Genomic DNA, 15,693 nt, shown 5'->3' on the forward strand with positions numbered 1-15,693 from the left:
TTACTTCTGAGGATAAATTAGAAGGTTTTTTTTTTTTTTTCCTGTGGGCTTCCCAGATTAGAATCCTGTGGCTCTCTTTCAGGTTCATCACAATTGTCTGTGACACCTCTGTGCCACAACTTCTCTGCAAATTACAAGACCTCACATTATGCCAGACAATGTAATATACAATATATCCATGAATAGCCATATATTATTAAAATATTTGAGTTATAAGGAGCATTATTTTAAATTTGAAGAAAAGAACAGTAATGTACATTAGCTATAAACATACAACAAGCAGGCTCACCTCTTTACCTCCTATTCCTTCAGAAGAGAGTCTTTACTTTGTGCAAGACTCCATCTACAATTTGGTTTGTCAATAAATGACAAAATTTCATTTTTTAAATGTTACCAATGTCAATTTCAAACCCAGTGTTTAAATGCAGAACAATATAGTACAACACGGATTCTAGACACAACTTTTCTCCATAGTGAATGTAAGCAATTCTGAATCCTTATGGATGGGGGCAGCTGTGTCCTCCTGTGCTGGGGATTGGCTAAAGTAACTGGAAATTCCTCAATTAACTTCTAGGTAAAACCAATGTTTATTAAAGAATAAGTAATACAAATGTGTAAATTTGAAACTTACCTAAAGGTTATTAAAAGTCAACAATAAGGGAAGCAGTTGTCGCTTTTCTTTTTTAGCATGTGAAATTAGGTTGTTATTTTGATGATAGTGATTTTATCAACTGTTCCTCCTTACAATCACAAGATACTTTTAGATCATGGAGACTAAAATTACCAACCAGTAATTTGGAGCTCAAATTAAGAGCAACATTTCTTAAAATTGCTATTGTTGTAACTGTGTGCACATGCCCAAGGTAGTATATTTAAACCAAAAAAAAAAGTAATTATAATTTTCGATTAAAAAAGACATCTCTCAATCTCCTGTTGCAAATGAACAAGGAAACATTCATCCACAAATCCACAAAGAAGACACCTGGACCTCAAGGGAACATGTTTAGAGATTAAGTTTAAGGCTGAGAATTGTAGTATTAAGGGGCAGAAAAAAACATATAGCAATCCTTAAATAAGATATTTATAACAATTATGCCTGTAATCTCTCCTATCTAAATGTCTATTTATATGAGGCATTATATTACTTTATTTAGTGAAAAAGGTTTGCAGGCATTTTCAGTGAAAACCATTTCAACTCAAACAAGTGGTATTTGTATTTATTTTTAATTGTAAAGTTTTTACTGAAGAAATATTGCCCAATCAAAGAATAAGTAATAGTGATAGAATCCAAGATATATAATGACTTAGAAAATATATCACTCTTTGTGAAGACAAAATGAAGACAGACCTTAATATATGAGACATAAAGTAAAAAAAAATAAGAGCTCAAAAATGAGATACAGTTTCTCTTGATGAGCATAGAATTAACTTTCCTTAGTCAAATAGATATAATCAGGATTTATATTTATTCTTGCATTAATATTGGTAATTTATATCTTTCAATAAATTTGTACCCTGTATCTAAGTGGTTCATGGTATTGTCATAATATATTTCATAATGGTTCTTTATTCTTATTTTAATACTTGTAGGAGGAATATTAATGATGGCTCATTTTATGTCTAGCCTTACTAATTTATCTTAACTTTTAAATGTTTTTATCAATTTAGGTAAAATAATATTATTCTATTATAATTTTTAAAGAAACAGTTTTTGTTTTTTTTTTTATGTTTTATGTTGTTTTTCCGTTATCTTTTTCACCGATTTCTACTCTTAGCTCTCTTTTATTGCATCTTTTTACATGGGCTTATTTTATAATTCCTTTTCCAGGATTTTTTCCTCCTGACTTAAAGCAAGCAAACAAAAATACTTACAATTACCTTAATTTGGGGGAGAATGTGGTTATGTTGCTCATATACTCATATGTGTATACACATCTCACATGCACACACAGGCACACACACACACACACACACACACACACACTCCCCACGCCCTGACTTTCTGAAGAAATAGTTCATTCTTACCCAGTGTTTCCCTTCCCAAAGAATACATCAATTGTAGTATTTTTCTATTTATTCCTGACATTTTAAATTAAATTTGATTTTAAAATGAGAGCTTTTGGCTTGATTAATGTGTAAAGCATATAGTTAAAATAATGGTGTTTTATTAAAATTTATTTAATGTTAATATTTGCATCTTTTACTCATGAGAAGGATAATTTGCTACTTTATTCTATTAAGCTGTCTTCATTATTCTGGTATCAGAAACAATGAATAATGATAATAAAATTACTGTCATTATTGTAAACCAATATCTCTATAATGCCACTGAAGAGCATTATTAATGTAGTTGCTTTCTTTAGTTTTCTACAAACCTATGAGTATAATTTTGATCTTTTCCATACAGTTTCATTTCCAGTTAAGCCATATTGCTGAGAATTGTATACCCAGAATTAGCTACTGACCTGATAAAAACTATGTAAAAAAATTTTTCTGAAATCAGATTGGTGGGACTACCTGTAAAATTCATTTTTGCATTTTATTTCCATGTGTTTGTATGATAAATAAATTAGAAAAAATAAAATTTTATATCATACTTAAAGAGGAAGAAATGAGGAAAATCAAAAGGCAACAAAATTAACATACTGCCTTCTATGTCACATTCTTCTGTAGTTCAGTGATATGTAGAAACAAACAATCTAGGCAACTACTCAGCTCCTAAGATTAAGACGTCTATTTTTTTTTGAAGAATTTATTATTTTGGATACATAATAGTTTTATACAATTTGGGATATATGTAATGTTTTCATGCAAGCATACAATGCGTAATAATCAAATCAAGGTAATTGGGGTATCCATCACTTCAAGCATTTACCCATTATTTGTTTTAGAAACGTTTTGATTTTACTTTTTTAGTTATTTGTAAATGTACATATTGTTGACTATAGTTGCTCTGTTGTGCTACCCTTTTCTCCTCAGTCTGGTATGGAGTAGAATATTCAAAGCTCCTTCTGATCGCTTGTATCTATTATGATTCACCATATTCTATAATAATCTTTATTCCTATTAATGTATTTGTTAACTCTATAGCCTGTTTCTGAATTAACAGTGTTTACCATCTATTTACAAAAAAAAATGAAATCTAATGTGGACAGAGTGGTCCATTAGTAGTCACTAAAATATGAAATTTTGTATATTAAAAGTATGTTTTTAAATCCCACTTTGCTTAACTTTTGTCTTGATGTTACAGAAAAGTAGAATACTCTATTTACCAGAGCCAGATTTTTGAAATCTCAAGCTCCAGAACTGGGAGATATAAAATTCCGTTGTTTAAGCTGCCATCTATGGCATTCTTCTAGAGTAAAATAAACTTAAAGAGACAGTTATTTTTAACTCACTAATATTGATCGACTACTTCCCAGCACTTTTACTTTCTTAAGTTTAGTAATTGCAATTCAAAATGTGTTATTTCTCTATTAATATTCATTTCCTTCCCTCCCCATCTCTCTTCTTCTCTTCCTAGCTTCCTTTTCCCCTTCTTTCTCTCCCTTCTTTTTTTCTTTCTCTCCTTCTTTTTCTTTCTGATATTTTTCTAATTTAACCTAATTCAATATTCAGCAATGTCAGACTTCTATAAAGGATTAGAATATATTAAATAATTATTCCAATTTCTTTAGAAACACAAACTATCCCTCTAATTGCCTTTTAATTTTAACATATTTATTATTAATATTAATATTTATTATTTACATCTTGAAAATAAGCATATTTTAGATGGGTAGATTATATGACTAAGCTTTTAATTTTCCCACCGGATAAATCCTCAATAAAGACAGAAAAGTATGAATCTTAAAAGACTAATTTAATGTACAATGAAAGGCAAAATGTACTTTCTACTTTCCACGCCATTACCACCCTACCACACACAACTGTCATAAAATTTCCAGACTAGTTTCCACTTCCAAGATGAGAAACAAGATATTTATATGATAACACATCTACCAAAGTAAGAATTAATCACTTTTTAGCCAAAGAGAATGGAAAAGATTGCAAAATCTTTGGAGCATGTGGATGCCATGGCTATTCATACCTCGAAAAGTTTTTATAATTGTCATTGGAACATTAATAGAAATAGAGTGAGATAGATACAGAAAGCCAGATATCTGACAGTTATAGTGATGAGATTCTGTTTTTAATCTTAACAAATATCTTTTCACAAGTAAGTTACACATGTAATACTTGAAATGCCAAATTATTCTTGTCTCATTGAGATTCATCATGTGAAAGGAAGGAGGGAAGAAAGAAAGGCAAGCAAGCAGGCAGGCACAGAAACAGAATAACATGGTATTTTTATCAAGCAATTTTTCTCCTGTCTCACTGCAAGCACCATTGAGTCTGCATTGTTAGAACTACTAGCAGAATAATGAAAAGTGAATACATTATCTAATATAATTAAATTACTAAGAGTTAAATGGATGCCCTGACTCCAAATGTATTATAAGTATAAATTAAGAGAGGTAATATGTAATAAAATTGATTAGAGTTAGAATGTGAATTAACATAAAGATATAGTTCTCATCTGATCCCAAATGTATCTCTACACAATGTTTCTGTCAGGTGATCTTCTCAACGAATATACTTGATTAAATGAATTTTTAAATGTCCTCTACTCTTTTCTTTTTATTCCATTCCCTTTTATTCTCATGCTTACAAAAATGAACTTGTTTTTTGTCCTTAGTCCATTTTTATTTAGGTAAAGTGTTTTTTGTTTGTTTGTTTGTTTGTTTTCACATTGCACTAGGTACATTAAGTAAAGTTACATTAGGTAAAGGTTTTCCTAAAATTTAATTTAGCAATTTAGTTTTTATTTCCACTTTGCAACCCCCAAGGAAATTCAAAAGTTACATGATCTATAACATTTATCATAAGCACAACTGAAGTTGGGGTAATGAGTAAATGAGAGGAATAATTTGGCTGAATACCCTATGAAATGATTATTTCATCTTGATTTTTATTGACAGAAAATGCACAAAGAAAAAATAAAGCACACAAAAATGTGTGCCACAGGAGCTATATCTAACATAATTTTTGCTTTTAGTAAAAAAAAAAAATTATACTAATGTTTTAGTGACTACTAAATAAAAAGACTATATTTTTAAAAGTAAAAAGAAGAATAATGTATTCCAACATTTTTCATACTGCAATACATTTTTCAATATTGTAGCCCTATTTTTAAGAATCAAATACTTTTTATTGAAATTTGCAGTTGCCCACTATCATAGTCAATAAAACTCTTGTTAGTTTACTGTGAAACGTATTATACTGATGGCAGGTGCAAACCACCTGGAGCAGCCACTGCCATTATACCTGCTACAGAGGGAGGCATGGCTGGGGCTGCATGCTCCATGGAGTTGGCGGGATCCAGGGAAAAGAGGGAATCCTGTCCCTTCTGAGTTGGGATGGGAGTTCCCTGGGTGTCACTGCAGCTGCCCAAGCCATGACTGTGGACCTGGGCATCCCTGTGCTCTTGGACCCCAGAAGCAGGTTGAATCCCAGCCGCCATGAACAGTTGCAGCTGCTCATGTCAGGGTTGCACACCTGGAACTCCAGTCCATGGAGCAGGCAGAAATCCTGCCCTCCTGAACACAGCCGCAGACATACAAGTTGTGGCTGTGGACCTAGGCACCTCTGCACTTTTGGAAGCCTGGGAAGGTCCCCTTTGCCCTTGGAGGCTCAAAAGTGCCTGCTCAGACTGTCTGGCTTCTCCCTGCTGTCAGAACCCATTCTAATCTCTGAGAAAACTTAGGGCTGAGTCCCGGCGCAGTAGCAGCCTGGCAGCGTGTGCACATGCCCAAGGCAGTGCTAACATGCCAGCCACCTGTTGCCTCAGCTCCCGCTGCCTCAGCTCCCTCTGGACTCCTATGGTGAGGAACGTAGGAGTGAAGTTGAGGTGGTGCTCTGGGCAACTCAGTGCTGGCCTGCAAGTGCTCCTTGCCCTGAGCTAGGGCTATGACTTCCTCTTTGGGACACTGTGGTTCCTGGTATCTCCAAGTTCCTGGACGCCCTCATGTTCCCTGGTGCCAGTCATTGAAGCTACTTGCACTGCACTTGGTTTGCTATAGTTTCACAGATAGCTGTTGCCCATTCTGACACCTGGAGCTGACCACCCTTTTGCAGCAACGGGCGTGTCTGCCTGTACAATGGCCAGATCCCATACTTGCTCACACACCCTTCACTGCTCCATGTCTGACTCACCTTTGGCAGGCATGGAATCTTTTATGGCTTATAATAAAATTGTGAATCTATTTACTGAAAGGGTTGGAAGAAAACCATATGTCATACTATTTCATTTCAACTAGGGACATGTAAAACTTTCCACCATTGCTAACATTTATTATTTTATGACATATCATGGAGAACTTCCAATCATTAGAGATAAAACTAAATAATCACTGAAAATTATATTGTTGAAATGTTGACGTGGAGACATTAGTTGCCTTATGAAAATGTGATGCAAGTTATTACACATGAGCACAGTCCTTTGAAACTTAAAACATTGTAATTCCATTTGCATTTATAATTTATAAATTTAAATTTATAAGAAAATACAAAAGTTCAACAGAACTTTAGATTTCTGAAATATAAAACATATTAAGACTTCATAAATAACTATACTTAGAATGTATCTTTTGAGGCATATTAAAAGTTATTTAGTCCAGATGTGACATGATGTTTGCATCTTCTATACATAGCTTTTGTGAAATGATCATCCCAATGATTACATAGAGTAACAAAAACTCAAATTCTATTCAAGACATCACATTCTACTTTTGAGAAACATTATTTTAAGCTTACTGTCAATTAAAAAAATAAGAAAATAGTACACAGAAAATCTCAAAAAGAATGCAAGTTTTCTATAACAATTTAAAATCCTAGATGCTTTTGTAATGTTATTCAGTCTTTTTTATAATCAGTAAAGGATATATAAACAGAAATAATACTTTCTATTATAGAGTTTTAGCATATTTGTTTATTGCCTAATAATATTATTTCCATATTTCTGTACTTAGCTGTATAGATTTAAAAAACTTATTTGTTAAATTATGTCACATTATTAAAGACATAGTCTTGATATTTTATACTATAATTAAATGTTTCTATATTTTAAAGCTTATAATACAGTATTCCATTATATTATTTTCATACCACAACAGTATATGATATAAATTAGGCCAGATATAAATAATTGGTCAGTAGATAAATGCCAAACTTACATGATTTCAATTATATTCATGTTACCCACATTTTAAATTTTTTATTAATTTTTAAAAGCTTAATGTTGTAGAAATTACTTAAGTTTCTCAATGACATCTATGAGTATTTTCTTCTAATTATAAAAGTAACATGTTATTTTAAAAAAATTATACCGTATAAAAATCTACACAAAAATTAATCTCTACCTAAATACAATTGCTACTAGTGCTTTTTGCCTTTAACGTTTTAGTTAAATTATGTGGGCTTTTGTCATTTTATATGTATTTATACCACTTTTCTTTTTAAATAATAAGTTACAAGAAAGAATATGACAGGTTCTAATTTTTTTCCTACATAATGCTCTATAGTGAGTGCTACACGATGCACTCTCAGTTACATCTCAACATTTGCTTACAATCTTATTTCCCAGTATTCTTTTTATGTATTTAGTACTCCATGTTAATTGGAACTTATTCTTCAATCAACTTTAGATATTCACCACCCTGTATTTCCAAACCATGACCCATGGCACACTGTTTTGTTTCTAAGATGTCTGTTGCAAGGAGTTACAATTATCATTATAATGTGGAATTTTACATAATCCCACAACGTCAAATAAAGGGCAATTGTTCATTCAGGAGATTGCACATGCTGTGTGCTGTAGTGTAATGACAGCTGAGAATCATTGTTTCATAGTGTCACTCTTCCATTATCCTAAATAAACTTAATGTTCAAAATGAAACACTTTTTTTTTTAACATTTACTCAAGGTGTGGTAATATGCTAAGCATTTTACAGAATGCAGTTTTCTGATTTATAAATATAAAAACTGCAGGATAAGTTATTTATTTACAAAAAATGAGTTATTTTGTCAGTGATAATCTGTTTTTGCCATATTTGCACATATTATAATAAGATGGATAGTCTTGAATTACTAAGGTCTAAATAAAGGTTACACAAAGCAGCACATACTCAATATGTTCACCCCCAATATGTCTTGTACCACCAAGTACAAAGAAAGGCTTTGGGAGCAATATAAGCTCCATTTGTTTGCAGGTTTCCTGGCTTTGGGTAGTGCAATTTTTAAGGCATTCATTTAAAAAAATTTTTAATTGGTTTCAGAAGAAGGGCTTCTATATGGAAGTGTGACAAATTATTATAAACATAATGGCTTAAGACAATGTGAATTTATTGTCTTCTAGTTCTGGAGGTCAGAATCTAACTTTGACTATCTTGCCTTTCTTTTATGCATTTAAGGATCCCTGTGATTACATAATCCAGGACAATCTACCTATCTTAACATCTTTAATCACATTCGTAAAGTTACCTTTGTCTTATAAAGCAGCTATTCACAGGTTCTGGGAATTCAATTTTGCACATATTTGGGGGGAGTTATTATTCCTACCAAACCAAACTGAATTATGTAATTATTCATTAGACAATGTGGAACTCTGAAAATTACTGCTAAGCAACATCATCTGAATGTTGGATGTGCATTATTTGCTTTAACAAAAAGAAGACAAAAGAAAAAATACAACGTGGATTCTAGGTAACATTATTCTTGGTGAAAACGAACATAACACATTATTTAGAGAATTCTATTTGTCTATGTTATTTGTATTTTGTGGGTCAGTTATGTCAAATACCTGCATTCTTAAATGAAAAGTAAAATTTAAATTTGAGCTTGTTGTGAATTTTAGCATGTCATTTAGTGAGAAACATGAGAGTTCTTTGATGAAATGGCATTAAATTGTAAGTAAGGGATTGTATTGGCCGTATAAATTATGACTGGGGCCAGTTTAATTTTCTGGGGTTACATATGAATGAGAAAATGGGCGTTAGCATTTTTATAAGGTCACAAAGCGTCTGTTGTTGAATAATGACTATGAATAAATATCCTATCAACAGAATTTTAATCGTCCTCCTGTTCTACTTTGAAGGAATCACTTCAGTAATGGATAGGTACTTACTACTTATCATTTCATTGCAGGACTCACTTTAAAACACAGCTGACCATTTAACAGCCAGCTTATATTTTAATTCATTTTATATTAAAAAGTAGATTATCTCTTTGCTAACTTGTTGTCATGAATCCCTTGGTATGACTGACACAACTGTATAATAAGTAAAATACAATGTGATAAACACACATCAGACAGAACAATAATTAATAAACTAGGATTACTATATCATATGTTTTGTATGTGAAATATTATATTATGAGCTGTAAATCCTACTTTGTTTGATGTTGTGCTGGAAGACAATGTCCAAGAGATCAGTTAAAGAAAAACAGAAAGTAAGTTCTATGGCTATAGAACTTAGGGAGGATAGATTTTTTTCTACAAGAGCCGCCTCAGATGCAGAGTCAGGCACTAAAGTACTTGTTTAGAAAGACTTTTACTGCCTAATACAACTCAGACTGAACTGACTGATAACTACATTTAAACTTGGAGAACAAGGATATAGAGTATACTCTTATTTTGGAGCAAGATATAGTTAAATACTTTTTAATATTAAAACTATAAGTTAATGATACACTATTGAAGCTATGTAAATGTTGTTATAAACACAGAAGCTAATTAATTTTTTATGTTACAATTGTGAAGAAATCCAATGTCAGTGTTTACATATCAAGGGTTAATATATGCAAATAGTAGATGCTTTTGGGAAAATGTGGTGATTATGATAGCTTAAAATTTTACCTTGATTTAAAACAAGAAAGATTAACGTATTAGACTGAAGTGATTTAACTCTAAAGTATGCATTTTATGGTACATAAGGTTCATAAAGTCTTCTTTAGAATGTTACAGACTTAAAAGCATTCACCTTTATTTTGCTATAAATTATTATAGAATATTATTGATATGATTTTTTATTTTATTTTAGCAGACAATCAAGCCTTCTATATATAAAACACCTTTTAAGTAAAATGGGTTAAAATGAGTACTTAAAAAAATTTGTATGCCTTTTTATGCTCATTAACAATCATATCCTCTATTTTTTTCCTTCATTTTCAAAATAATAGAAAGGTCTGCCTTAATTGTCTTACAATTATCTTATTCTTATTCTCTTAAGATATAAACATTTCCTATTTGATATTGACAAAAATATTGAGATTTAACTAGTCCAGGAAAAAATAACAGTGTGCTAGCCTTTGGTCCCTGGGTATTTTCATTATTGCTTTTGCTTCTTCTAACTGACACTGACAATGCCCACGGACACTCTGCAGTCTTCCCCAGGTCTTCTGGTCACTTCAAGTTTCTGGTCTATCAAGTCACAAATGGGCTCACAGACTGGCCTCTGGCTCTTTGCTTATGTTTTCATCTATCAAGGATCTATTCACTTACTTTCTCTGCATGTCTACAAAGGAATCCATGGTCCCAGATTGGCAGATTACAGTGGTAGTTTTATCATGGTCCTAATGTTCCTACGTCTGTCTGGTAATCATTATTTTGTTACTTTTATTCGACTCATTTTCTCCCTCTTCCCCGTCGAACTTATGTATTGCCAGGGCAAGTAGGTATAGGTAACTATAATCAGTTGCAGCATTAGTTTCTCTGATCTATGAACCCTTTCCAAAATTCAGTTTGCAAGACTACAATTTTGAAAAATACTGTAGGATTTAAAAAAAATGTGTACTAGAAATACTTATTTTAAAAATTATTCCATCTAATGGAGGCGATAGTGACCTGGTTTTGTCTCGGTTGTGTCTTATGATTTGTTCCATCCTCCCCAGCTGAGCAATGTCCACCTAATTTTTATTATGAGTCTCAACCCCCTCCCACCTTCACGCATTTTCAGTAGATGCCTTATCATTCCAAAGACATATTAAAACGAGCTATTGGGTTACTCTTGCCTCTGCAGTCCTCTTTTAGGAGTCCTGAGGATAAGTATACTATCAAACATCCTGGAAGTCTGTAAATAGAAGCCAGGGAATTAAATACCTTTATATGTCTTATTTTGTCCTGTATTATAAGTATATTATCCCTTTAACATTATGTTTTCCTTATTTTTGGAAGTGAGAAGCTATTTAATCTTGTATTTTTTCCCAATTTAATAACTGGAAGACTATGGCAATGGGGTAAGAAGAGTATTTAGTTCTTCTAGGGCAAGATTGGAGTCAATATTGCCCTTAAATCAGTAACTGCCCATGCTTACTCTGAATGGTACACCAACTGAAATTAGTGATTTCCCTTTTGTGTACTCATTATCATTCTTTATATCTTATATATGTTTGAATACACTTTCAGTTGTTCTCAGGTGAATGTTCAGAGTGCTGACTCTCCCAAATAGCTGGAATTATAGGCAGGCGCCACCACACCTGGATAATTTTTGTATTTTTAGTGGAGGTGGCTTTTAAGGGTTTAACCATGTTGGTCAGGCTGGTCTCAAACTCCTGACCTCAGGTGATCTGCCCACACCTGCCTCACAAGGTGGTGGGATTACAGGCGTGAACCACCATGGAGGCTGAGGCAAGAGAATCACTTGAACCTGGGAAGCAGAGGTTGTAGTGAGCTGAGATTGTGTCACTGCATTCCAGCCTGGGCAACAGAGCAAGACTCCATCTCAAAACAACAACAACAAAAAAAAAGAATGCTGACTCTCACATCTCTGGTGCTCTTCCTTTGCCAAATCCCTGGTCTAAAGTGCTTAAGAATTCCTACAGATACACTAGTCATCAAATAAACATGAAAAACATTCCATATATAATATCCCTTTTACAGAGGTTTATAACATATGTCAGAATTGGAAATCCTCTAAACCAACCTGTGGTAAAGAAATCTGCTTAACTTTGTTTTGCATTCTATTTCTCTCAAAGTTATTTTATCCTAGCATTTTTTGTTTTCCAAATAATATCTCATAAAACTAGGATTCTCTAGAACATATTCTAAGAAACAGTGCTTTCACTAGTAAATTGAGATGCTTAATTTAGGGGGAAGAAAAAACTTGGAACAGGCAATGGAACAATGAAGACTATAGAAGAGTAGCATGACCAGCTGAAAAAGCACATTCAATTCTTCTATCCTTGTCATTTCTTTGTGGGTTTTGCCCTGCTGCTGCCTAGCAGATGTCAAAATGAGCAGTAAAACCACACTGATATACATGCGTTCCTTAATGACAAGTTCATGCTTCCTAAGACTAGAACAATATAATCAAAATAGAAGTTTAATTTTTATTTTTTACTTTTTAATACAAAGCAACAGTTTATTTAAGATTCCTTGCTATTCATCTGCAAACTGTACAGTATAATAACTTACCCTGAAAACCCGTATTAATTTGTGCACTTTTTAACAGCAACTTAAAGCAAGAAAAAATTCACTTGATTGTATCTGTTTATCCCATGCTGTACTGTCATAGTTGCTCATAAATAAAAGCATGATATTTTATTAATCAAACTACCCTAGGGAAATTAAAAATGCATGAAATAGAAATAAAAATTTTCAAAACAAAAGGAATTTATTGTAATTTATTAATGTAATTTATTAATTTAATACAATAATTTAAACACTTTCTAAACTTTCTTATTTCAAAGAGTAAAGTTATACTTCTTGAGCTTCTGAGCAACTGATCTGTGGCCCTCAAATTTTATCCTATTATGTCATCTTAAACATGCACATTACAGGGTCATCCTTTTGGTGATGCCTATTAGTTCCATCTCTTTGCAGAATAATCCATTATAATGAACTCATGCTATCATTTCACCCCCAAGGACTGTCTGCTTTATGAACTCTGCTTTGAAGCTAACACCTTCATTTCCTTCTTTTTTTTTCCCCAATCAAATTCAAAACTTAATTTAAAGTAGCAAAGACAGATTAAGCTATTTGCATTTTAATTTAGAGTCTCATTAATATTCTCATTTTTTAAAATTAGTTACTTATCCAAAGTAGCTAAAATTTTGGACAATGGCAATCTTTCAAGGGGAGAGCAGAGTGATTCCTTTTAATTCATTTTTATTTTTCATTCCTGTCTCTTCAGAATTATGTCACAACTTTTTGTAGTCTGGTGAGCAATACTGTAGCTATCATGTGATTTAAGGTGTGTATTCTGACTTACTAATGAAAGAGTAACCTTTAAAATTACTGTTATATAACATTTAACATCCAAAGGTATACTTTGCAAGTTATTCTTCAATATACCACCATGAATTTTGCATTCTGAGGTAACTTCCCTTCTTTCCATACATGTCAATTCAATTTAATCCATCAGTCATGAAATAAATTTACCCGGACTACTGTCATACATTTCTCTAGGTGCAGTGATATCAGAAGTAATTAAATCCTCTGGTGCCTCTAAGGCTCTCCAGGTTATAAAAAATAGATTGATGTGTAAATAAATAATTGCAATTTTATGCAATGAGTTCTAAAACAGATATATAAATTTAATATTGCATCACAGAATTGGAAAACCCTATACCACTTTCCCTCAGGAATAGTTATCAAGAAAAGGGCAGAGTAGACCTAAAATGTGAAGAAAATTCCATGTTATTTACAATCTTCTGACTCACTTCAAATATTCTGCAGAATCTAGACCCACCATAACGTGTGTTAGTAGACATGGATGACATTCAATAGAGATCTTATGTATCAGAACACCTACAGATACTGAAAGAGGACACATTAGGAGTCTAAGAGCAAACAACTTATAAAATTAGTAATGAAAAAGATGCTTTTCCCCTATAAATCTTTAAAATAAAATCTGTTTTATATTTCACATTTTAAAATGATATCTGATATTTGACAAGCCTGACAAAAACAAGCAATGGGGAAAGGATTCCATATTTAATAAATGGTGTTGGGAAAACTGGCTAGCCATATGCAGAAAGCTGAAACTGGATCTCTTCCTTACACCTTATAGAAAAATTAACTCCAGATGGATTAAAGATTTAAACATAAGACATAACACAATGATAACCCTAGAAGAAAACCTAGGAAATACCATTCAGGACATAGGTATGGGCAAGGACTTCGTGACTAAAACACCAAAAGCAATAGCAATGAAAGCCAGAATAGACGAATGGGATCTGATTAAATTAAAGAGCTTCTGCACAGCAAAAGAAACTATCATTAGAATGAACTAGCAACCAACAGAATGAGAAAAAAAATTGCAATCTAGCCATCTGACAGAGTTAATATCAGAATCTACAATAAACTTAAACAAATTTATAAGAAAAAAACAAACAAGCCCATCAAAAAATGGGTAAAGGATATGAACAGACACTTCTCAAAAGAAGACATTTATGCAGTCAACAAACATATGAAAAAATGCTCATCATTGCTGATCATTAGAGAAATGCAAATCAAAATCACATTGAGATGCAATCAAAACCATGCCAGTTAGAATGGTGATCATTAAAAAATCAGGAGACAACAGATGCTGGAGAGGACATGGAGAAATAGGAACACTTTTACACTGTTGGCAGGAGTGTAAATTAGTTCAACTATTGTGGAAGACAGTATGGCAATTCCTCAAGGATCTAGAATTAGACATACCATTTGACCCAGCAATCCCATTACTGGGTATATATCCAAAGGATTATAAATCACTCTTTTATAAAAACACAGGCACATGTATGTTTATTGTAGCACTGTTCGCAATAGCAAAGATTTGAAACCAAATAAAGGATAGAAATACTTAATAACAGAAGTATTTAAAATGACATTATAATAATAATCACAGTGATGATTCAGACAATTAACCTTTCTTCTCTAAGTTGGAAGTCATCTAAGACTTCGGCATAAAGTTTGAAAGTGATAAAGATATACAGTTGTCATTTTATTTTAAATTATTATTACACTATATTATTATTATTATTATTATTATTATTGTACTTTAAGTTCTGGGGTACATATGCAGAACATGCAGGTTTGTTACATTGGTATGTATGTAACAATGCAATGCCCATCAATGATAGACTGGATTTAGAAAATGTGGTGGGAGATCAGGGGAAGATGGCTGACTAGGAACAGCTCAGGATTGCAGCTCCCAGTGAAAGTGCAGAGGGTGAGTGGGTGGCCGCATTTCCAGGTGGATTTTTATTGCCCACAGACCAGGAGATTCCCAGGTGGAGGAGCCCAAGGGGTCGCCAGCGCGGCTGTTTCAGACCACGCAGCTGCTTTGCCCACGCCCTGGTGTGGCGGTTCTCCATACAACAGACACTGGTCCGAGTGCCCTCTTAGCTGGCAATTGGAGCCCTGAGATGGCAGAGTCGCCCATTCATCTGAAATAGTGAGCCAGGCCAGGAGATTACTAGATAAAAAAACTGCCAGGAATCTCAGCGTCGCCGGCTCAGTGAGTCGCGGCACGGGAGATCCCAGCACCTTTTCAACAGGCGACTGGAACACTGGGAGATAGTCGACCATTCAACAACAACAACAAAAAAAGACTCTGAGTCAGGGCGCCTGGTGATCAGGCTCGGCTGGTCCCACCCCACCTCTACAAA

The sequence above is a fragment of the Cebus imitator genome, unplaced genomic scaffold (genome assembly GCF_001604975.1).
Source record: "Cebus imitator isolate Cc_AM_T3 unplaced genomic scaffold, Cebus_imitator-1.0 Scaffold308, whole genome shotgun sequence".
NCBI classification, from domain to species: Eukaryota; Metazoa; Chordata; class Mammalia; order Primates; family Cebidae; genus Cebus; species Cebus imitator.